The 26,150-nt window shown below is 41.1% G+C and overlaps 1 protein-coding gene across 2 annotated transcripts in view; it reads left to right on the forward strand.

Annotated features, from left to right (window-relative positions):
* The window catches only part of ADCY9 (adenylate cyclase 9), a 98,009-nt gene that overhangs the window by 2,654 nt on the left and 69,205 nt on the right, over window positions 1-26,150 (forward strand). The window lies entirely within an intron of this gene.

Here is a 26,150-nt window from a genome sequence, read left to right on the forward strand (position 1 = left end):
CAGCTGTGAAAGAACTTCTAAAGTACTTCCTGTATTTGCTGAGTTCAAAATTCCTTAAAATCTCCACTGTAGGAATGTCACATAATATAATGTAGAGGGTTAAATGTCTTCATTATTCAACAAAATGTTCTTGTTTTCATACAGTATGATCTCTTTTAATTCGATAGCCTAATGTGCCATACATAAAGCATGTGTGTTTTGCAGAGTTATATATAAAAATAGTGGTACTGAAAGCTAGATTTTAACCACTTTAAAGAAAAAGTGAGTTAATGCTTGTTGTTTATCTATCTGCATAGGCATTTTTGTGGGAAATAACAAATGGATTCGGAGAGGAAAACTGAGCAGTGTGTGTAGCTGGCAGTTTGATAGCAAGTTGTTACAGCTGTGGAGTTAAAATTTGGGGTTGGAAAAAGTTACTCAAAGTGGCTCACAGAGCTAGTAAATGCTCTAATTTCTGTGGCTCTAAGAAGAGTTCAGGAACATACAGTAAATACAAACTTGCTATTAAGAGAAAAAAATAGATCTCTCAATACCTCTTATTATTTATATGGATGTCTGATAGTCACATTTTCTTTGGTGATTATTTTAAATAGAAAATATTACCTATTTTCTTGATGAAAACATTGTTATTTGTCCTTACATATGTGATGCTGTAGTAACAATGTAAAGTGTAGATGGAAGAGGCACTTGAGGGAGAGAGACTGGTGGTGACACAGGTGGTTTGAGTCTCTGAAGGCACAGCGGGAGGCACCAAAGCAGAATCAGGGTTTTTATTTTACTTAGGATTTGGGTTAGGGATTTTTATTGTACTTAATGCTAGTAAAAGATTGTGTATTGGTAGCTGATGAGGATGCTGAAGTCTTTAAATTTCCTTTAAAGGGGGATAGGGAAGAATATATATACAGCGCTTTTTTGTATAAAAATAAAATAGGTGCCGGTACTGCAGGGGAAAAGTTGTTGAGCTCTGACTGGAGGTCCTGGTACTGCATCTGGAGGTGCCGGTGGTCCTGGTACTGCATCTGGAGGTGCTGGTACTGCATACCGGGCAGTGTGTGTGTGTGTGTGTGTGTGTGTGTGTGTGTGTGTGTGTGTGTGTGTGTGTGTGTGTGTGTGTGTGTGTGTGTATTTTACAATCAGATGATACTGGAAAAGCTGCACTATTACTAATGTGGGTTGATTCTGGTCTTTTTGGTAAAGACCATGTCCTTGTGTTGGTGGATGCTCAAGTAATGGATGGAGATTAAATCCTCTTGTTGGTCTTAAGACTACTAGCTACATTCAGTACCAGAGATCACATTGTGTTACTCGTAGGTTTGGGCATGACAGGAAAAGTTGATGTTGCTGCTCTCCAGTGAATTTGTTATCATCCAAGGAAATCACAAAGTGGAATGTAGAGCAATTATTGTTCTACCTCAAGGTTGCTCTCTTGTAGCCTTCCTCAAGGTTCCATTTTGTCTTCACACAAGTATACAAGGCCATTAGGAGGATTAATAAGGAAGCGTGGGTTGAATTGTCTTCAATATGCCAATTATACTGAGCTGTAGATTTCTGTCTTTCAATGCCTTTCATAGTATCTGGTAGTGACTAGGGGAGGTTATGGTCAAGGAAAATTGATTGAGGATCTATCTAGATAAGACAGAAGTGATTTTAGTGGATTGGGAGGAAAATATTAAAAGAGATGATTAAAAAAAAATCTGTCCCACTGATTGTGAGTGCTGTGCTTGTCACACTTGCTTGCCTCATAAGAATCTGGTTAGAATCCCTTTTGTTATCCCTTGATGATCATCTATCTGAGAGCGCCAAGATTTTTTTCTTTCATTTGTGACTGGCTAGAAGCTAGCCATCTTTTCTTTCTAAAGCGACCAGGCCTCTGTAATTCATGGCTCTTTTCCTCCCAGTTTTGATTACTAAAGTGTGCTGTACGTACGGTTACGTGCTGAATCCATTCAGAAGTGACAGCTAGTGCAATTTCTCATCAACCTGGTTGTTAAGCAGAATATCCTGCTGAGGGCACATTCAACCAGAGCTTCATGGATTGTACCGGCTGCCTATGGTTTTCAGTACAGAATTAATGTATTGATATTGACCTAAAAATGGCTTAAAAGTTTTCTACTTGAAAGACTGCCTCTCTATCCTATATTACTACAATTAAATTTTGGAGAGGCACTTGAGTTAGACCCCTCTCAAGATAAGACATAGATATAACCTGCACATAGCCCATCAAAGAGAGTTTAACAGTAATATCTTTTAAAGGGATGTTATCAACTTAAATATCACATTTTTCTGATTCTTTTACTTGACAGTACTTCGTTGTCAGTTTCATCTGTCACTATATGAAAGACTTGCACAATGAAAAAAAGAAGTAGGGTAAATAAGGAAATGTAACTTAAAGCATGAAATTTGGCTGGAACCTGAGACCTAGAATGTTCTTTTAATTCAGTTTTGAAAATGGACTAGTTTTCAAATTAAAAGTGTTTGAATTAAATAAAACGAGGACCTATAGATGGAAGATGGTACAAATGATTATCATTTTCTCCAGAGCCATTCACTTGTCCCTGAACTTTGTTCATGGAAGAATTACTTTAATGAGGAATATGTGAAATATATAAAGTTTTTTTCTCCCTTTTATAAATTTTACATCTTACTTGGACCCTCACTCAAAATGCAGACATAAATAAGTGTGTGTGTGTGATTTTTAAAACAAAACAAAATCATACCATATACATAATGGTGTTGGATGTGGTCCCTTTCCCTCATGACAGCAGTGCTGAGAGCTATTATGATATGTATGCTCTGCAACGTGGTGTCTCCTTCTTACTTTTTTTTTGCAGAATCAGGAGAGCACAGTGATAAGTGGGCATAAGAACATGACTAAAACAGAATAAAGAAAAAGCACTCATATCAGTTTAGCATAGTAGATGCATTGTACAGATATGTGGGAGTCTCAGTTCTGTTTCAGAGAGTGATTTTTTTAAAGTAGGAGTTCTGAGAGATTTCTGTAGTTGGAATTGAAATGTTCTTTATAATGTCATCCTATTTTGCTTTTTATATTGCCTCTTTTAATTGTCTGTCTGTTGGGCCATAGTGGCAATAGTGAGCATTTAAGTTTGATACTAGCTACCTTCCATTTAAAAAAATCTGATTTAGAAATTTCAAGCTGTCAAGTCTTCCTTTCCCCATTTTTTTCTGGAGATCTCTTTAGATGACGCTGGAGTGGGAGATTCAGTCCTATTACTGTGGTAAAATGACATTACTCACAATTCTGTAAAATCGTTAAGTTGTCAGTGCTTGAGACCTAAATGAAAATGAGAGTTTTGTCATCAATACTGAAGTTCATCAGATAAAGTGTTTTGTGATTTTTTTTTTAAACAGTCACCATAATTTCAAATTTCTGCTTGATCCTAGTTTGCAAGTGGAAAGTAGAAGACAAAGTTAATTGGATTAATCTAATCCATGGCAGGAGAGCACTTCCCTCTTCTGCTGCATTTCACCCTCTGCTATCCATCTCTGTATTTGCTTATGTGCATACACATGCTTTCTCTTCTTCAGAATATCTGAATCTTTAGGAAGAAAGTCTTGCCCCTAGAGATCTGGTGCCATTGCAGGGTTTTACTTGGGAGTGATTAGAGGAATCTCCTTTGGTGCTGGAGAGGTCCATAGGTGACAAATTCTGACACTTCACATCAGCAGTGTGTATTTATGATATGCGAGACAAAACCAGTGTATGTGGCAGGCTTTTTGATATTTAACCTTCAAGGAAGGGAGAATAGGCTGGCATATCTAATAGCAATGCTTTCATATTGCCTATCTCAGTTGTGAACTTCTATACTTAAAAAGGTTTGAGGCAGTCATCTTCAGAAGAATGATTATGAGGTTGGGAGTTTAAAGATCCTAAGATCTAGTCCTGAATTTTACTGATTCACTGTGGAGCCTTTAGGGCAAGTTACTTCAACTTTCTGTAGAATTGAGATAAGGCCCTTGTGAGGCAAGTATTGCTGAGACGATTAGTTCATGTCTGTACAGAGCTTTGGACATACACAGTTAAAAACAAAAGTTTAGTACGTTTGAGTTTCTTGTAAATTTAACTTTGACTCTGAATTTGGTTCAGTAAGAGATATTACCTCACCGATCTTGTCTCTGAAAAACCCATGCAGTCTTTGAAAAGTAATACGCATTAAAAACACTGAAATATGCAACATGCTTATCTTCACCTTAGTTTAGTTTATCTTCTGTGGAAATAATATTTGTTGAGGCTGTTTGGCAAAATGACATTACTCACAATTCATTTGGGAACAAATTTCTATAGTCTGTGTCACTGTCATCTGTCTTGTTTGCTCAGGTACTGCTGCCTAGTCCCTGCAGTGAGAGCAAAATAAAAGAAAATCTGTCATTTGATATGTCTGGTATTAATCCAGGTCTTTTGTCTGTGTTCTAATCTGCAGAAAGTTATTTTTTTCCTTTTAAACTGGTTGAAGTTATGTATGTGTGGCTCAGATTAGTTCATTTAGGTATTGTTCTGGAACAAGTAAATGTCAGTGATACCATTATATTTGTTGTGTTGTTACGTAAACTATAAGTAGTCCCACAGAAGTTAATGAGCCACTTGTGGAGAAAGCTGCTGTTTAGTAAAGAGTATCAGAGTCTGACCTTGTGTGAAGAAAAGGGTTGAAAGCAATGTGATACACAAGACTCAATTTCCTCGCCAAGTTATTCCTGGATTCTTCTTAATCAGCAGTCTCCAAATTGGTGCAGAACTAGCAGAAAATAGATTTCTTGTTTTCCTTGTAAGGACAAACTGTGTGTGTGCACGTGTGTGTGCATGCGTGCTTTGAGGAGCAGGAGGGAGATGAAAAAGTTAGCCAGACCAATAGGCAGTAGAGGTTGACAACTTTGGTAAATGTGAACATGTATTATGGCTGATCTGACCAATGAAAATGCATATGCTTGTATTTAATGACACGGTAACTAAGAGATTTGTGCTATAGGAATAAACTATCCTTTCTAAGGTTGTTTCATGCTAGCAAACTTTATTTCACGTTATAAATGTACAAAAGGACTTGCTATACCTAATATTTTATTTTAAACTTCGTAATTCATGATATTAACAAATATGCTAAAAATAGACGTGACATTATACAGTTTGAAAGAAATGTGGGTTAGACATTTTTTTACTTTAAATCTTTTCATAGTTTACTAAATTGATGTTTTCATTATTTTTTTTGTGAAAATATCAAATGGAGTTAATTGCATTGCTGCCAGACTGCTAGTTACCAGTAAAAATGAGAGAGTTTTATTTAGAAAACTCAACTAGTTCAGTTTATAATAGGTAATCCTGACCTTAAATGTGTCTTTATTGCTGGTAGTTTTGTCAATCAAATCTTTACACATTTTCTTTTTTTAAATGGACTAGTAGGGCACTGAGGATACCTCTGATGGGGAGGGAATGCCAGTTAGGAAGAGGCAGGAGTTAGTAGTGGGTGATTCGATCGTTAGAAAAATAGATAGTTGGGTTTGTGATGACCGGGAGAACCGTATGGTCATTTGCCTGCCTGGTGCGAAGGTTGCGGATCTCTCAAGGCATCTAGATAGACTTATGTGTAGTGCTGGGGAGGAGCCGGTGGTCGTGGTACATGTAGGTACCAATGACGTAGGGAAGGGTAGGAGAGATGTCCTGGAGGCCAAATTTAGGCTGCTAGGAAAGAGACTGAAATCCAGGACCTCTATGGTGGCGTTCTCGGAAATGCTTCCAGTTCCACGCGCAGGGCCAGGTAGGCAGGCAGAGCTTCAGAGTCTCAATGCGTGGATGAGACGATGGTGTAGGGAAGAGGGGTTTAGATTTATTAGGAACTGGGGACACTTTTGGGAGAGGGGGAGCCTATACAGGAAGGATGGGCTCCACCTAAACCAGGGTGGAACCAGACTGCTGGCACTAAACATTAATAAGGCCGTAGAGCAGTTTTTAAACTAAGAGATGGGGGAAAGCTGATTGGTGCGGAGATGCACGTAAATCGGAGAGAGACTTCTCTTAGAGGAGAATCCGTTGATAGAGATTCTCTAAGCTGTAGTCAGAAAGAGAGAGGGGAGAGGGCAAACCATGGGCCAGAGCTGACAAACAACTGCATACAAAGGAATCCAATGCATCAGGGAAGGGCAGACAAATAACCAGTGGCAAATTTTTAAAGTGCTTGTACACAAATGCTAGGAGTCTGACTAATAAGATGGGTGAACTAGAGTACCTCGTATTAAATGAGGAGATACACATAATAGGCATCACTGAAACCTGGTGGAATGAGGAAAATCTGTGGGACACAATCATACCGGGATATAAAATATATAGAAAGGATAGAGCAGGCCGGGTGGGTGGTGGAGTGGCACTGTATGTGAAAGATAATGTAGAATCAAATGAAATAAAAATATCAAGTGAATCAACATGTTCCATAGAATCGCTATGGATAGAAATTCTATGCTCCAATAATAAGAAATTAGCAGTAGGGATATATTACTGACCACCTGACCAGGACAGCGATACTGACATAGAAATGCTGAGGGAGATTAGAGAGACTACCAAAATAAAGAATTCTATAATAATGGGGGATTTTAATTACCCCCATATTGACTGGAAACATGTCACCTCAGGAAGAGAAGCGGAGATAAAATTTCTCAATGGCTTAAATGACTGCTTCTTGGAGCAGCTAGTGCAGGAACCCACAAGGGAGGAGGCAATTCTCGATTTAGTCCTGAGTGGAGTGCAGGATCAGGTCCAGGATATAACCGTTACAGGACCGCTTGGGAATAGTGACCATAATATAATAACATTCAACATTCCTGTGGTGGGAAGAACACCTCAGCAGTCCAGCACCCTGGCATTTAATTTCAAAAAGGGGAATTACGCAAAAACGAGGAGGTTAGTTAAACAGAAATTAAAAGGCACAGTGACTAGAACCAAATCCCTGAAAGCTGCATGGAAACTTTTTAAAGACACCATAATAGAGGCCCAACTTAAATGTATACCCCAAATTAAAAAACATAGCAAGAGACCTAAAAAAGAGTCACCGTGGCTTAACCACCATGTAAAAGAAGCAGTGAGGGACAAAAAGGTATCTTTTAAGAAGTGGAAGTCCAATCCTAGTGAGATAAATAGAAAGGAACATAAACACTGTCAAATCAAGTGTAAACAGGTAATAAGAAAAGCAAAAAAAGATTTTGAGGAACAGCTAGCCAAAAACTCAAAAAGAAATAACAAAATGTTTAAGTACATTAGAAGCAGGAAGCCTGCTAAAAAACCTGTGGGTCCCCTAGATGATCGAGCTATAAAAGGAGCAATCAAGGACGATAAAGCCATTGCGGAGAAACTAAATGATTTCTTTGCTTCAGTCTTCATGGCTGAGGACGTTGGGGGAGATTCCTGAATCTGCACCATCCTTTGTGGGTGATGAATCTGAGGAACTGTCCTGGATTGAAGTGTCATTAGAGGAGGTTTTGGAACAAATAGAAAAACTTAATGTTAACAAATCTCCGGGACCGGATGGCATTCATCCAAGGGTTCTAAAAGAACTCAAATGGGAAATTGCTGAGCTATTATCTGTGGTTTGTAACCTATCCTTTAAATCGGCTTCCGTACCTAATGACTGGAAGGTAGCCAACGTGACACCAATATTTAAAAAGGGCTCTAGAGGCGATCCTGGCAATTACAGACCGGTAAGTCTAACTTCAGTACCGGGCAAATTAGTCGAAACAATAGTAAAGAATAAAATTGTGAAGCATGTAGAAGAACATAATTTGTTGGACAAAAGTCAACATGGTTTCTGTAAAGGGAAATCCTGTCTTACTAATCTGTAAGAGTTCTTTGAAGGGGTTAACAAACATGCGGACAAGGGGGATCCAGTAGATATAGTATACTTGGATTTTCAGAAAGCCTTTGACAAGGTCCCTCACCAAAGGCTCTTGTGTAAATTACATGGCCATGGGATAAGAGGGAAGGTCCTTTCTTGGATTGAGAACTGGTTAAAAGACAGGAAACAAAGGGTAGGAATAAATGGTAAATTTTCAGATTGGAGAGGTGTAACTAGTGGTGTCCCCCAAGGGTCAGTCCTGGGACCAATCCTTTTCAACTTATTCATAAATGATCTGGAGAAAGGGGTAAACAGTGAGGTAGTAAAGTTTGCAGATGATACAAAACTGTTTAGGATAGTCAAGACAGAAGCAGACTGTGAGGGACTCCAAGAAGATCTCACCAAACTGAGTGATTGGGCAACAAAATGGCAAATGAAATTTAATGTGGATAAGTGTAAAGTAATGCACATCGGGGAAAAATAACCCCAACTATATACGTACAGTATGATGGGGGCTAATTTGGCTACGACAAATCAGGAAAGAGATCTTGGAGTTATCGTGGACAGTTCTCTGAAAACTTCCACACAGAGTGCAGCGGCGGTCAAAAAGGCAAATAGGATGCTAAGAATTATTAGGAAAGGGATAGAAAATAAGACCCAGAATATCTTACTGCCCCTATATAAAACTATGGTATGCCCACATCTTGAATACTGTGTACAGATGTGGTCTCCTCACCTCAAAAAAGATATTTTGGCCTTGGAAAGGGTTCAGAAAAGGGCAACTAAAATGATTAGGGGTTTGGAACGGGTCCCATATGAGGAGAGGTTAAAGCGACTGGGACTTTTCAGTTTAGAAAAGAGGAGACTGAGGGGGGATATGATAGAGGTCTATAAAATCATGAGTGGTGTGGAGAGGGCTGATAAAGAAAAGTTATTTATTAGTTCCCATAATAGAAGAACTAGAGGACACCAAATGAAATTAATGGGTAGCAGGTTTAAAACTAATAAAAGAAAGTTCTTCTTCACACAGCATGTAGTCAACCTGTGGAACTCCTTGCCAGAGGAGGCGGTGAAGGCTAGGACTATAATAGAGTTTAAAGAGAAGCTAGATAATTTCATGGAGGTTAGGTCCATAAAAGGCTATTAGCCAGGGGATAAAATGGTGTCCTTGGCCTCTGTTTGTCAGAGGCTGGAGAGGGATGGCAGGAGACAAATCGCTTGATCATTGTCTTCGGTCCACCCTCTCTGGGGCACCTGGTGCTGGCCACTGTCGGTAGACAGGATACTGGGCTAGATGGACCTTTGGTCTGACCCAGTATGGCTGTTCTTATGTTCTTATAAATGAACTAGTAGGGCCCATCTTGCAAATTGGTGAGTACCCTCAGCCCTCTTTGACTTTAATGGAAGATAAGGAGATGCAGCACCTCTTGGAATAGCACCTGGCAGGAACAGTTCTGTAGCCAGCAAGTTCAATTTACAATGATTATTACAAAATTAATAGTAAATATTTTAGGGCATTACTTTCAGAGAGACCAAACAGTATTAGATCCAAATATTTTTCTGTGTTATGCTCTGGAATGTCAGTGAGGATAATCTAACTTTCTAGGAAGTACTGCTTGCAAATCATCTGTTTTAGAAGTCTGAGGGCATGTGTATACTGCCCAAAAGTTTGGACTAGAGAGTGTGAATAACACCACACCCCCAAAGTGTCACACTGTATCTCCCGCACATGGATGTTGCTGGTGCGAATTAGAAGATTTATTCTTTGTATTAATGTCATCCTATTTGAAGAGGACTTGTCAAAGTTATTCCCCACTCTGGCACTTCTCATGTAGAAGATGGCAGTCCACTAGAGACTTTAAAATACCGGGCCACTTAAGGCTTTGTTTTAAAAGCTCCCGAAGGTCACAGATTCCCTGACCTTGGATGATATGCTGTCACCATCCAAATGCAAAAACTCTTTTCAGAACCTAGGAAGTCCCATTTGGGAATTTCTTCCTGTGAGTTGCCCTCAGCCTCTTTAACCCTCTGTCTGGAGACAGCTTTAAAAAACCATGTAATTTTCTTAATAGCTGACCATGGAGTCTTAGGCACATACACACACACACACACACACACACACAATCTCCTGCCTTCTAAGACACAGGAATCCGATCATAGTCTTAAAAAGGGGATTTTTCTATATATAAAAAAACTTGGTAAAACATGTTTGGTTGGTAGGTGTTTACAGTGCAATCAAAAACAGAAAGATTAACACAGAATTATTTCCATGGGATTCAGTTGAAAAGTTACAGTTTGGGGGGACAGTAATACATGTGCTCAGCATAGGGAAGTCCAAAAAATTAAAAAATAAAGAAAATAAACTGATCATATTTGACTAAACAGTCCCTGTTCCACTCACTTATCTCTTGTTCCAAGGCTTAGTCCTTTCCAAAATATGGATGTTACTGGATTCTCCATGCCTTGCTCCCTGGCTTAATTCATGGCTATCCCACTCTGCTCTGGTCACACTGCCATGGGAAGATCACTGCTTCCAATTCAAAAAACCCACACTTTGTTTTCATTGGCTCTTCTGGCTTCCTGCCAACACTTCCTGATTCTCTAGCATTCCTGGAGAGAGACTAGGGCCCATGGTTTGTTGTTTTAACCCTTACAGTTAGCTGAATGTCTGGGATGTTCAGAAAAGGGTAGCATCCTTCCCATTCATCACAGGACTATCTTAATATAAACTAGGACATTTTTAGTTCATACCTGCTGCTTTCTGGGGGGGTGGGGGGCGAGGGGTATTACTTTGCAGCAGTATGATGTGTCATGCTGTTCTAATCCCAGTAGTTTGAACTTGTGGGGCAGTGTATATGTGTTCCAAGTCTAAGTTTGTGAATTTACCGTTAGTACTGGACAGCTAGTAGGGTTGCCAGCCATCCAGTTTTTGACTGGAATGTCCAGTTGAAAAGTGTCCCTGGTGGCTCGGATCAGCACAGCTGACTAGGCTGCTAAAAGTCAGGTTGGCCACAGCAGCTGGTTCTGTGTGGTTCCTGGAAGCAGCTGCCATGTCCCTCTGACTCCTAGACACAGGAGTAGTCAGAGGGACTCCATGTGCTGCCCCTAGCCTTGGCATAGGCACCACCCTGAGTGCCTGGTCTCAGCTCCCATTGGCTAGGAACCACTACCAATGGGAACTCTGAGAGTGGCACCTGTGAGTGGGACAGTGCTTGGTGCCCCCGATTGCCCCTCCACCTAGGAGCCAGAGCAGTATGTTGTGGCTTCCTGGGAGCTGCCTGAGGTAAGTGCTGCCCAGAGCCTCGGATTCCCTCTGGAGTTCTCCCACAGCCTCCTCAGCTGCTAATAGAATGAAACCCCCATGATGGGGTGAAGTGTTTTGTCAGCAAAAGTGCCAACAACATTCACACACCGTCAGCACAGGCTTGTTGCTAAAAGCTGTGTAGTGTAGACGTACCTTATGACTAGAAGCAGGAAGTTTTTGTTAGATAGAAGTATTGTAAGAGAATGTGGTGTTTTGCTGGTCTCAGAATGCTGGCGAAGAGCCTGAGGGAAAATAACAAATCAAACAAGAATTTCTGGGATCCTTAGTAATCAGTAATTAAATATCTTCCACTGAGAATTCTCAATTGAATAGGTCATCATCTGTTATGAAATGTTACTGCTGCTGGAAATTCCTCAGGGATCAGAATTATAAACAGCAGGGCCCATGGTGTTTACTGAAGTAATGTTTTCCTACCTTAACTGGAAACTTTGTTACTAAATTTATACTTGATGGTAGACTTTTTGTAAAGATACTTTATACAAACTATTTTTGCATAGTAAATATATTGTCATTTACTAGCTGTTTATATAATACTAATTTTGTATTTGTATTAAATTCTAATAAATATATATACCCTTCACTTTTTTGTTAAATTTATCAATACATTTTGTTAAATTTTAAAATAAATCCAATAACCCAAAAACACACACAACCCTGAATTTCAGTCCTAAACTAAACTAAACTAATTGGGCATACTATTACGCATATTTTAGCTTTCCACTAATAACTCTCTTTCAGTTTCTTGGGTCATCTGATGATTGATTTTTCTTTCTGTGTTTTTATATTGCTGTCCATCACTGTAGTATCTGAGGGTCAGATCAAAATCTATAGCCAGGTTCTTAAAGAGCTTCATGGTGTTTCTCATTCTCCTCCCTTTTGAGAGTAAAGTAAGTGTGTGTGTGTGTGTGTGTGTGTGTGTGTGCAATTTGTTTGAGCAATTTTGTTTGTTGATTTATTTATGTTAATAGAGTTGTCTTTTATTTTAATTTGGTAGTTGGAGGTGTCTGTGTTGTGACTGTCATTTTTGCTATGAGGAAAAATGTTTTTAAAGAAGAAAGTTTTTACAGCATTTCCTCAAGATGGTCAGATTCTGGATTGACCTAGTTTTGCAAGGTTTGTTTGATAGCAGCATCTCCTAAACCAAGAATGCTTTGTCCCTAGCTCTGACATGTTTTGTGATCTGTGTTATCCCAGTGTAAGTCTTTGTAGTTTATAAATTTAAATTCAGCATTAAATATAGTTTGCACTTTCCAGATGATGCTTAGCAGTTACTAGTTAACTGATGGCCCAGCCAGGCTGGAGTGGGCCCGTCCGACCCCACCGAGCCATGTTGTGGGTTGGGGATGTTCTAGCTCAGGTGAGCCCATAGTTTCAGCCCAGCTGTGGTAGAGCAGCACTCCACCCGCTCACCTGTGGCACTGCACGGTGGGCCCAGCTTAGCAGTGCGACAGTCCTGGCCCAAGCAACCCCTGCCTGCTGTGGGCCCTGCCTGGTCAGAGCAGCACCTCCCTGTGGCAGACCCATGCGCTGTTACATGTGGGAGGCCACTCCAGCCTGGCTGGGCCCACCACGTGATGGGCTGGGGCCATTGAAGTGTTTAACTGGTTAATCGTAATGTTTAACTGGTTAAACAGGATTTTACTGTTCCCCTACTTGGGGGAAGAGGCATGGTGGCTGTAGAGTTCCATGGTTGGGGGCCAGGAGCACAGCCTTGCAGCCACTCTGCCTCTTCCCCCAAGTGTCCCCCCCCCCCCGTCCCCCCGTCCCCATTCTGTTAATGCTGACCTCTCTGGTGCTGCTGGAGCAGAGGCCTGCAGCTGTCAGACACAGAGGAATCAGCATTGACCTCCCTTGGTTCGGCAAATTCCCTGGTTCTGGACCAGTCAAGGCCTGAGGTGCCCAACCAGGAAAGTCTAACCTGTATTTGAAAATGTAGAAAACATCCAAAATATTTAAATAAATGGTATTTTTAACAGCATGACTAATTGCGTGATTAGTCAAGATTAATTTCAATTACTTGAAAGCCTTAGAAAGTAGGTGTTTAAAAACTAGTACTATCTGGTCATCCATGCTTAGTGAGGAGTGTAACAAGGCCCCATGGTTTTGAACCACACTGACAACTGGAAGCTACACTCCTTTGATGAAAGGTGGGAGCAGAATCTTGGCTATTTCTAATAGGCATTTAGTATCTTAGCAGAAGAGCTGGTTGCTTCCATGGTGAATGATATATTTGGTTGAGTGTTTCTGTGCACTATCGGTAGAGCCTCTGGCCTCTCGCTAGCTTGTGGTCTCATGTAACTATGAAGGAGAAGAGTATAGTATGGAATCTTGTGGGACCCTTGAAGGTATGGGCACCCAGAGAATAGAAGCCATTGTCCAGCACCACTTGGAGCAGTGCTGGAAAGGAAGTCAGAATTTGAGTAGTGCTGTGCCAGTGCCTGCTGTGTCATGTAGGGCACGTCATCAGTATACTGTCTACGGTTCAGTAATACTTTCCACTCCCACCTCGTGTTTGGTACACTGTCAATATGTTTAAAACATTGTAGATGATTTTTGAGTGCACACAAACCTTTATCTTTTTAATTTTATTATTATTTATATATTTTGACAACTTTGATTAAACATTAGTGTGGTTGGGTAACAGGGTATAGGTGGACCTCATTGCTCAGGGATGTTAAATATCGGTTAATTGAATAACTGAGTAACCTCATGAATTCTTATCCATTAGTCGACTATTCTATAGTCCCGGAGGCGGGGTGGCTGGTGGGAGCTAGTCTGCAAGGGGAGCCAGTTTAAAAACCAGCTTCTCTTGCAGACCAACTGCTTGTCGCCCTGTGTTGCTGCCTCTGATGAAGAGGCAGCAGTGAGGGGTTGCAGCAGCCCCTCTCTGGAGGAGGGGGGGTCTGAGCTCCCAGATGCAGTGCGAATTGGAACTGAGCTGGGCTGCCCACCCAGCAGGCTCCTAATACAGTTTAAATGCAGAGCTACAGTGGGGGTAGGTCCCAGAGCCGGGTGACCCAGAACTGAGCCAGGCTGCTGGCCAGCCTACTAAAAATGTACTGGGGGGGGGGGGGGCCGGGGAGGGAAATGCATGTAGTCGATAGCATTAACCTACAAGCTTTTGCTTATCAGTTAATCGGTTAATTGGCTATACTATTACATCCCTACTCTGCTCCAAAAATCACTTTCTCCATATATAGCTGCATGTTGCAATTTTAGGGGCTTATCTTTCCTACAGCTAGGAGGGGAGAGCTACCCATCTCCTTCTACTCTCTGGCTTCTCCCTCCTTTGTTTCCTTCCCCTGAGCCTGTTTAGAGCCCGAGGCTAACTAGACTGGCAGTGGTTCTGCTTCTGCCAATCAGGCTCAGGTTCCTCTAGTCAGCTCCAATTCACTCCCTTAATTGGAGCTGGAGTGACAAAGAGCTGTCTCAGCAGTTCCTGGTCAGCACCCTGTCACAGGTTGTCAGGCATTCAGTTGTTTACTCTGTATAGAACATTTTTTGAATTTTTGTATTTCGTTCAGTTAATATACTTATGCAGGTGAGAGTTAGAAGGTATTTCAAAGCAGAGCAAAAGAAGAGTATTTTATGCGTTTAAATGGTTTGCAGAGTTGGAACAAAAATGTGGAAATCTATACTATATAATTAATATATACTCTAGGTTTATCATTTTACTTTTTTTGGTTACATTTTGGATACATTTTGGGCTTAATTTAGATTTGAATGGTGTGCATCAAAGCGTGACTCATAGATAAGTCTGAGCAAATACAGTTATAAACTGGTAAGTTAGTTGTGTCATTGCTTGCCGTAACAGAGATGGCTGTGCTTTATGTTGTGCTGAATGGGTTTTGTTTAATCTGTTTAGAGTAAGAGATTTCATTTATTCTTGGATTGCTTACTGTTAGTCTAGAAGTTGGACCATATCCTAGCATCGAATGTATTTTTAAAAAATTAAACTATGCTCATTTAAAGAACATTTATGATAAAGCCTTTCAACTAGAGTAATAATTAAAATATATAAGTAAATAAGAAATTTGTTATGGCGCAAATTTTAACTGTTGGAAATCAGATGATTTTCAGTATTCATAAAGATACTTTTCTTGTAGAATATTTTATGATATTACAAATATTTGGTGAGCAACTTAAAATGCAGTTAATTTTAAAAAAATCTACATTTAACATAATATAACTATGTAGTTCTACACTGTACTTAAATTGCAAACAACATTTGAAAATAGCAAATGACTTGCACAAAATGTATTATGTGATAAATAGAATACTATTCTAATGGCTCACAAAGCTTCAATTTCCTTTTTTTTTAAACATAACTGAGTAATGCAAGGATGTATAGACACTGGGACTTGAATAAGAGTAATAGGGAATTGCTTCCATTGTCCTCTGAAATTAAAAGTGTGATCTAGAAGTTTTAAATGCCTGTACTGTCATTGGCCAACAAAGAAGCTCACATCATAATTAGGAGAAACCAACAAAATGCACTTGAAACAAAGAGAAACCAAAGATGTTCAACCAAAATGAGGGCATAGTCCTGCAGATGTTTGTTTATGCCAGGAGTCTCTGCTTATGTTAGGAGCATGTTTAATTTCTCTGGGAATACTTGTGTCAATGTTGATTTCTCAAATGAGTAGGAGTGTTTAGGATTGGATTTCTAATGAACTGCACACCTGCAAACTTAAGGGCTGCTGGAAAACATAGAATGGCTAGAAGACAGCTTGGTCCAGATGGGCGCTTACTATTTCTGATGATGGGGGCATATACATTAGATTCTAACCGTTTGAAATCAAGGCATCCAGGCCTCTTTCCTGAGATGATACAATTAATTTAGAACTGTGGTGTCCAACATGATAGCCACTTGCCATGTGTGCTATTTGGCTGGTTGTGTGGGGCTAGATGGCTTGAAAATGTGGCTCTTTAGCTAGTTGAGTGGCTAGTTACCTATAGCAATAGCCACCATAGTGGCTACTGCTTCAGAAATGGTTAGACACCACGGATTTAGAACCTTGTAAACTTTGCGCGTATATGATTGGCTTTTTTTTCCTTTTATGACTGCCATTCCTTGTGGGTTAAGAATGCTCCCTTCCTAGTCATTCTAGACTTTTTACAGGAAATCTTAAAATAAGTTTATTATGGATTGGTTATTCCAAGTGCAGGCTGCTTCCCTTACCAGCGTTGATGGCCATTATTCTTTCTGCTCTTTCCCTATAATATCAAGTGCTGATGATCTGTGTCACATGCAAATTTGCATTCCCATTGCCAGGATTCCTTTATGGACCTGGTTCTTAGAGTGGGAAGGCATGACACTGTGGTAGACTAACTCTTCATTTTTCATCTGTGAAGAAGCTGGTTTGTGACAAAAATCATTAGAGGAAGAGGTGCTGAGTGTGGAAAGTACATCTAGATTTCCTGCTGTTAGGTTGTTCACAGACAGACAAGCATGCCCATCATATATATTGGTTTTTAGACAACTCCTGGAAAGTGGAAGATTTTTTAAAAATTGTCTAAAATACATTATAAAGAAAATGCTTAGAAATTATGTTTACTTTTCAGAAATGTCCATAAAATAATCTCTGGGTGGAAGAGATAACTGCTTTGGTTTAATTTAATTTATTTTCACTTATAACTGTAGCCAGAAAGCTCTGCTTTCCTGTTGCAGTGCTTTCCTGTCAGAATTACAAAGCTAGCGGGTTTGTTTATTTCAGATTCCTGTTTCATAAAGTTTAAATATTACTAGTATAGTATATTATGTAGATGGGAGTTACAGGAATTAATCATAAAACATTACATCTGATAACAAGTGTTTGCTCAGTATAGCTAGAATCAGTATACAGTCATATATAGGGATGTAAGCGAGGTGTCGTCACTCGCCCCCCCCCCCCCCCCCGCTGTATCAGAGGCAGCAAGGGCAGGAGGGGAACAGGAACCGGTCCTGTTTGTGGCGGCCTGGGCTGGTAGGCAGAGGCTGCTCCTCATGGTCAGGGGTTGCTGGACCTGGTGTGAGCCATGGTGGAGCAATCCCACCTCAGTCTCTGCTCTTACTTCATTTAAACTGCAGAGCCACAGGAGGGGTAGCACCTGGACAGAGCCCTTCCCTGATTGACTAATCATGTATATAAATTGTATTGACTACACAATTAGTCTGTTACCCACCTCTTAACATCCTTAGTCATATATCCCCATGTGACTGACACACAACATTCTATAAAATAAAAGTTAAATTGTTTGTCAGCCATTAAAATTTGTGCTAAGAATTAATCTGTGCTAAAGGTTGAGCAATAATAAATCTTGAATGTGCTGAGCTAATGCAATGAGCTTGTTGTTTTTGTGTTTAATAAGCAACAGTATAAACTTATATCAAAAATGATCTTCCAAATACTGTGTGTGCAAAATTTAGACAGAAGACTCTAGAAACTTTTCGTGTAAATGAATTCAACAAGAATAAATGTAGAGTATTAAAATTAGAACACTGCTTTGGTTTCCATGGGATATGCACAATGTGCTTGTTTGATTATCCCATTCAGGATACTGTTTGCTTTTAAGTTATCCTGAAAACTCTGAGATGTGGATGTTTTCCCATAGCTGGTCTTGTTCCCACAAGTTTCCTTAATATAGCATCATTTTTTCCCAGTGAAGCTGAGGAAAGGGGAAACCTGGGTAGTTTTTTCATTTTTTTTTAATTAAAATTTGAAACAAATATGATGCCTTTTTTCTTTTCTGCTTCTTAAATATCGGAGTGTTTTAACCAGGTATAATGTGTAACTTACTAAAATAATTTTTAAACCATGTTAAAATATTTTTACAGTTTTACAGTCATTGGGAAGAAGTTAAATCTGAACCTAATATCAGCTACGTAAAAAGAACACAAATTACTCCTTTTCAATCATGAATAAATCATATTTCAGAATCAATTTTAAGTTTAAAATTTTTGTTTTAAAATTGTAATAGCTAATGTTCACAGAACTAGAATAACTATTTGTAGTGAAGTATGAGTTTGAATTTCACACTTTCTTCTGAGTTGGTATCCATTACTCAGTACAGTATTACAATCCCCCCTCTCCCACTTTTCCTGTAATACTTTAGCAGAGATTATTCTTGAAACATTTTTGAGTGGTTTGTCAGCTACTTCTTCTTAGTACTTTTGAGTTTTTGTCCTCAATTTTGGAGTCTAGCTTTTTGCATCTGTACAAGAAGGCAGACATTTCTGCAAGCTCTCCCCAAAGGCTGCTTTGTTTTCAGATAGGATTTAGAATTATTTTTTTCCCTGCTTAACAGTTTTTCCTGATACCAAGATGATGATTGTCTGAAGGGAGTTGTGGAAGGATAGGGATTTCCCCTACTCGTAGGTTTCTCCCATGCAGTTGTGCAGTGACTTCAGGGGTCTCAGCACTAAGAACAATCTCATCTCCCAGATGCTTTCCTGCAGCATCATGGAGAAGAGAGCTGCTTTTTTTTTTTTTTTAAGCATTTTGGAACCTTTCCAGAGATGGGATCTGATTTCTTGATTTTTTTTTTTTCATACTACTATACTTCAGCTATCCTGATTAGCCTTCATTAGCTGAAAATAAACTACAAATGGTCTGGTAGCACTTTATACACTAACAAAACATGTAGATGGTATCATGAGCTTTCGTGGGCACAGCCCACTTCTAAATCTCATGATACCATCTACATGTTTTGTTAGTCTTTAAAGTGCTACCAGACCATTTTTTTTTTCTGTAACAGACTAACTCGGCTACCCCTGAAGCAGCTGAAAAGAAACTGCGAGAAAAGAAAATGTGGAGACCTTGTAGACTGCTTTAGTGTCAGGTTTTTTGCTGCAAGTGCTCCAGGAAGAAAAGGCCCTAGCACTGTGTCAGTTCCCTGTCTCACTGATTCCTGGTATCTTCAGACTACTTTGGATCGCTCCCTTCAGGAATTAACAGAGATAGGGTTGCCAGGTGTCTGGTATTGGCGCCTCCTGTCCAGTAAAAAAAATTCAGAAAATACCGGACACCTAAAATGTCTGGTGTATTCTGTTTCTTTTTTTTTCCCCCCAGCCAGGAGGCGAAAATCCTGGGTGCTTACCCGGTTCTGCAGGGGAGCTGTCCAGCCCAGAGCAGGGACACAAGATGGCGGATGGCCGCCAGCAGCCTGTTAGGGCCACAAAGCTTCAAAAGCATTTCTTAGAGGGGCCATGCTATTCTTAAAAAAAAAATGTAATTATTTTGCTTAACAACTCTTGGGGTCCTTTTTTTCCTCTTTTTCTCAACAACTTTGGTCTCCCCCCCCCCCCCCCCCCCCTTTATTATTCCTCAACAGAATTTTTTCCCCAGTGGTTTGTTTTTTTTTGGGGGGTGGTGGTGTTCGGTATTTTTGATTAAACAATCTGGCAACCCTAAACAGAGATTCCCAGTACAGGTACTGCTCTTAATTCCACTGTTTCCTGATACTTCAAGTCTTCCACTTCTTACATAGTTTTTCTTTTTCTTTTTTATCTTGGAGAAGAGGAACCCCTTCTTTCTCTCTGGTAAAGTGAGACCCAGATTTCGCTCTTTTTGTCTTGACTTCTGTGGCACCCTGAGAGTCCAAGGCATGCAACCTTCCAGGTTCCCTATTCGTACAGATTTTATGGAGCAGTTAATCCTCAGATGAGCTTTGACACAAAAACCTTGTCATCACAGCCCTCTTTCACTTCTGGTCAGGTCACACATGAAGAAAGGGGGAGTGGCTTATAAGGAAGCTGTGTAGCAGGCAATGCTCATATATGTTGTTTAGCTGTTGCAGGAATTTCATTAGCCATTAGTGAAGAAGGAGAATTCTTGTGTTTTTCCTCAGACCAATGTGAATCCATTGATTCTTCAAGTGATTGTCCATATGTATTCTACATCTGAGGTTGCCAAATTGGATTCTTTTGGCCAGCAGTGGGTATAATCTGTCTATGAAAATAGCCTTTTTAGTAGCAATTGTGTCAGTATGGAGAATGGGGGTAATACAGTCACTTACGGCTGACCCATCATACGCTGAATTCATTGTGGACAAAGTCATAGGGTATAACCTACATTTGTACCTACAGTCGTCTCGTACTTCCATTTGCCTGTCTTGTTTCTTGGGCCCTACTCTTAACGAAGGGGAAGTGAGATTGAATATGCTGGGAATACTAAGGGATCCTTCATTTTAGCTGGCTAGGACCAAATCTTTCAGAGTCCCTCTGAGACCATTTACAGCTAGAATGAAAGGTCAGGCAGCATTGACCCTGAGGCTGTCGAAGTGGGCTCCTAATTGTGTGAGGGTTTGCTATGAGTTACACTGGATTAGATCTACCTGTGCAGATGTAGAGCTCACTGCACCAGAACTGAGGCAGCTTCATGGATTTCCCTGAGAAGTGTCCTGTCATTGAGTGACTGGCTCCTTTATGGGCTCAGTCTACCTGTACTAGTTTTCTGTAAGAACTAGGGATGTGAAAGGTTGACTGGTTTATATAATCCCAAATGGGTGATGCTTACCAGTTAACCAGAAACTGGTGGGGGCTGGCGCACCCCTGTTCGCAATGGGCCCGGGTGCCCCACAAGCAGGGGATGCTCCGGCGTCCAGAGCAACCTCTGTCTGTGCGAGAGCCCAGGAATGCAGGCAGGGACTGCTCTGGTGGGGACAGGGAGCTGGCGGCAGCCCCAACCCCTGCACAGAGTTAGGAGCAGCCAGCCAGTCCCAGTACGGGGTTGGGGGCAGGAGCTGCATGGGGTGGAGTGCTTCAGCTGGGGTGGAGCGGTCCCCAGCCCAGATCCCACTGTAGTTGTAGGGAGGCTTCGTTGTGGGCTGTGTGATATAAACCTTTTTTTAAGCTTTATACTGGAGAGCCCGCAGCATGTAACTGAGATTTTCATCAGTTACATGGTTACCTATTTAACCAGCTTTGAACATCCCTAGAGGGAACCTTCCAGATAGCTGCAGGAGTTCTAACTTGTGAGGAGTTGCCTGCTGCTTCTCGGAAAAGAGCTGTGGTCAACAGGAAGGCCCTGCAAAGGCTGTGGCTCGCTAAAAGAAATTAAGGCAAGGATGGGCAATAATTTTTGAAAGGGGAGCCACTTCACAAATTTCAGAAGTGGCTATGGGCTGACCCAGAAAAGGCAGGGCCTCAGGAAGAAGGGGTGGGGTTGAGAGCTCCCTTACTGGAACCTTTTCTTGACCTGTGGTCTCTGCCCCCTGACTTCTGGCCAATGGAAGGGATCTGGAGCAGATGGGAGGGTGCTGGGGGCTAGTCTCCTCCCAGAGTTGTCTGGGGTGGAGGCTTAGAATTCACATAACACAGCTGGCAGCTCCTGGCCCCACTGATAATTTGTTGCCTGGCAGCTGCCTGGCAGGCACAAGCCCTTTGAATAGAAGCAGTTGAAAGGGCTCATACATCTCTGGCTCCCAGTTAGTGTGCTAGGGGGTGGGGCTGGAACTGCCTCATGGACTGAATCTGGCCCACTGAGCGGCTTTTTCTCACCTCTGAATTAAGGTCACTAGTGCCTTGCAGGTAAACAGTTTGACATGGGACTAATAGATCTAAGTGGGACAGATAAACTCAAGCAGAATCCACCTTGCTGCTAAGATGGTGCAGGTTTTTCTTGTGTTTCTATTGAACTTTTTGTTAATAAATCAGACCCTCTAAGGAGGCTAATGCAAACTTTGGCTACACAAACAGGGGAATCTAGAGCAGCAGTAGAGAGGTTATTTTACCTCTTTATTTTGCACTTGTACTACCACTGCTGACATAGTTTTCCTAGTTCTTGTGTCTGCAATTCAAGAAGGATGTTGATAAATTGGAGAAGGTTCAGAGAAGAGCCATGAGAATGATTAGAAGATTAGAAATCCCACCTTATAACAATAAATTCTAGGAGTTCAGTCTGTTTATCTTGTTTGTCTGTAAATACCTATGGAGAACAAATGTTTAATAATGGCTCTACAATCTAGCAGAGAATGGCATAACATAATCCGATGGATAGAAGTTGGGGCTTGACTAATTTAGACTTGAAATAAGTCCACATTTTTAACAGTGAGGGAAATGAATTATTGGGCCAATTTACTAAGGGTCATCATTCATTCTCCATCACTTGTTATTTTTAATCGAGGTTCGATGTTTTCTAAAAGATCTCTTCTATAGGTTTGGGGAAGTTCTATGGCCTGACTGGAAGTCAGTGTATCTGATCACCGTGGTCCCTTTTGGCCTTGGAAGCTAAATCACATGCCACCCCTCTTAGCTATGTGCTTAAGTCTGGGCTGGAGGGAAGAATGCTTGAGATTCACAACTGTGAACCCTTTCCCATAGGGCAGGTATCTATTTAAGCCCCCCCCCCTTTTTTTTTTTTGCAAGAACAGTGGTGGAGCACACCAAACTCCACACAAAACAGCAGGAAGGGGAAGGAGAAAGAGGATGAGACAGTGGCAGCGGTGGCCATAATATTTAGTCTACTAGTTAAGAAACTCACTCAGAATGTGATAGACGCCCCCAGTTCAGTTCCTCTATCTGCCCGATGCGAAGGGATTTGAACCGGGGGGGGGGGTCTCACCTCTCAGGTGAATGCCCTAACTCTACTAGATTATAGATTCATTCTCCCTGTACCTCTAGTCCAGTGCATATTTAATTATTTATATAGAATGAAACATCTTCAACAGGGGAGATTGAGAGAGATCCACATCTGAGTATCCCATAGTGCAGTGGTTAGGGTATTCTGGAGATTAAGGCGCTTAGGTTCTTTTCCACTACAGGGTTAGGCAGCAGTCTAGTGGATGTTTTGTTGAGCACAGTAGCACCTTTGGGCACCTAATCCCTCTGCAGGTCTGGGCCTTAATCTTTCTCTACTTCAGTTCCTCATATGTAAAATGGAGATGATAATACAGCTCACAGGAATGTTGTGAAGACACATATTGTAAAGAGACTCGTACATTATGGTGATGGGGGCCATTTAAGTACCTACAGTAGACATTTGACATAGCTTTTTATTAGAGCTATGTTGAGACCATCAGTGCTATTGCTGTGTTGCTTCACTGCAGGGACAATAGGATTTCTTGGGCTATTGGCCTTTGGTTCAGAAGAAAGGCAAATCTTCCTTAAAGTTATCTTTCAAAAGTGTCTTCAAAGGGAAGGGAAAAAAGCGAGGAAATTCTGGATTTGAAAAGTATTGTGGTCTAGAGGTGAGCAAACATTCCTCTTACAAAAGAACATGTGTGAGACAATCTAATCTTGGAGTTGTATTGTTTTGATCTCATCTTGGCTTTGTTTTGTTGTGATTGTTTTAGGGGTTATTTTATTTGCACATGCCTGATGGGATCTTGTTTTCATCAGAAGCTGGAAATGGAAATAAAACTGAAAGTTAAGTGTTGCTGTGTTTGTTCGGAAATACTAGTTACTTGAGTCTTCCCGGATGCTCCTTTACATTTCTGAATATAGCTCTCAGGTGCCCACAAAAGAATAACTACTTCAGGAAAACATGGGATGCAAGCCATGACTTGTGCACTTCTGCAGTAAAATCATATTCACTGCTAGAGCAACCCTCTCTCCCTCCCACCAAAAAAAAAAAAAAAAAAAAAATGCCAGCTGTTTTTAAAAGCTATTTTCAGGCTGGAACCTGAATCTTGGAGGAGAACCAGAACCTTGTATAAACAAACTTTGTACTTTTTTCTCCATTAAAAATAATGCCTCTATTTATGCTTTCATTTATGACTAACTACTAGATGATCACATAAGTACTGTAGTTTAACTGTTTCCTTTTTTTGTTTACTTTTAACATTATTAAATGTTTGTGTATATATTCATTGATAAACTGTTAATGTAAACAATTTGATGATAGAGTTGTGAGTTAAAATTATCTTATTGTAGTGATCTCTGTAATGTTCTCTGAAATGTTATGAATTTGAAAACTGAAAGACAGAAATTTAATAACATATCAGTACATATTTATTAAAGCAATTATATATCTTGATGTTTAAATAGATTAACTTTTCACTATTACCTATGTCGAGCTCTATTTGGATGAAAATTCTAATTAAATTAAAATGTACAAAACAGCATTTTAATTTTTGTATTAAATAACCTACCTTAAACTAGTTTATTAAATTGGGGAAGCACTGTCTGTAGATAATGAATTGAGCTATTTCTGGGCCCTGTGTTTTTTCCTGCTTGGTGTGGGTGTGGAGAGTGGCTTGCCTAAGAATTCCCCATGGTCATTGCCATTTTCCCCCAGAGAAGATCATCAAAAGGAAGGCACTGATGCCCTTCTCTGCTGCTGAAGAAAAAGCACCAGCAATCTGGTGAGCACCATTCAATAGCTGTGATCCAGGCAGGAGACTGAGATAGCTAGTGCCATCTACCAGCAGAATAGTAGATAAGGCAGATAGGAAATGCTCCCCAGTACTGGCCTCTGCTTTGCCCTGCCTTCAGTCATCACCTTAAGCACTGGATTTGTGGTCATCCAGGCCAGCTCTTACTGCAGACAACACTTGAGGCTTATGTAGCAGGAAGTCTTGCTTTGTGTCTCAGTGCTGGATTCCACAGTTGTGCAGGAGATAGATCTAGCACTGGTCCTTCAATGCCAGTAGGAGGGTTCCATGCTACTTCAAGGCAGGGACAGCAGATCACAGAACCATTGATGGTCAAGTTGTAGGAACATCTAATTCTTTCTTGTCCTGTCCAGTTGAGGGATAAACCCAGTAAGTTGTTCGTAGGACCAGCATCATCCAGCAAACGTTCTCTGTTTATGGCATCAAGGGGCACAGACCAGTTATGGCCTGCAAACTCTTCACAGCCAGCCTTCCTGGGATAGGAGGCTTAGACAGACATGTCACTGTTGGGAAGATCCAGGTCCTGAAATTGTCTGAGTGATGCTTATCAGATAGCGTTCAACTGGTTCCCTGGGAGCAGCCCCCTGCCTGTGGCCTGCTGCGGGTGTGGGCTACTCCCCCCGCCCCCCGGCGGGCTGCTCCTGGCCTGGGGGTTGTCAGCCAGCCCTGGTGCGGGGGCTGGGAGCGGGAGTCCCGTCTGGGATCCCACTTAGTCAGTTAATTAAACATTAGGGGGCAAAATCTTGACATAAAGTGCACCATGCTTGCTCTCCACTGGATGTGCAGATTGTGGGCAACCAGCCAATGAATTCTGAGGATGACATGGAAGTGAGGGGTGTAGCTCAGTACAAATTGCAGACTATCCCCATGGTTCTGGAGTGTAGTCCCAGTAGGTGGTGGTGGTTGATGAGTAACTGAGTCAGAGGGGAGAGGGTGGATTCTACCAAATCAGGGATGCTCTTATCCCAAATAGGAATGTTATGGGTCTGGGCAGAATATAGGTCCATGGAGTTGTTGGAGGGCCCGGAGTTTACCAGCACCCTTAGCTTGACCTCAGACATAGCAGGATGTTGTAACCGACAGCTCATTGGCTGACTGTGGCCAGGCTACTGGTTCAGAAAAGAGGCTTTCCTGACTAGGGTAGGCCATGAGACTTACCAGGGCACCATTGGCTGTAGTGCCCAGGTTTCTTGCAATATAGGCACAAATTTATGGGTCATTGCCAGCTGCTTTCAGCATCATTAAGGCAGAGTTGAATTTGGTTGGTCTGGGGGTTGAAAGCTGGATTCCCTTTCTAGTTGCCATTCAACCAGGAGGCGTCTATGCCAGTGCACAGCTTAACTACAGCATATAGTTTGGGTAGTGGCTCTACCTCCACCAGTTTGTTGCTGATTTCTTCATTTAAGCCATGTTGGAAATGATATTGCAGCCTCTTTCCATCTATTGCTGACTGCTAAGCCTGGGAATTCCATGGTGAATTTGGCTGCTGGTCTAGTGCCCTGGCATAGGTTCTGAAGTGTGCTCTTGGCAGAGTGGGTACAATTTGTGTCATTGAAAATAATCATCATGGCTCATATGAATTCTTAATGCTGTCCCAGAAAAGGACTGGAATTCTCCAGGAGGGTGGATTGGGCCTAATGGTCAGTGGGGTGACTAGGCCTGGAGGTTGGAGCTGAACC

The sequence above is a fragment of the Pelodiscus sinensis genome, chromosome 16 (assembly GCF_049634645.1).
Source record: "Pelodiscus sinensis isolate JC-2024 chromosome 16, ASM4963464v1, whole genome shotgun sequence".
Classification (NCBI taxonomy): domain Eukaryota; kingdom Metazoa; phylum Chordata; order Testudines; family Trionychidae; genus Pelodiscus; species Pelodiscus sinensis.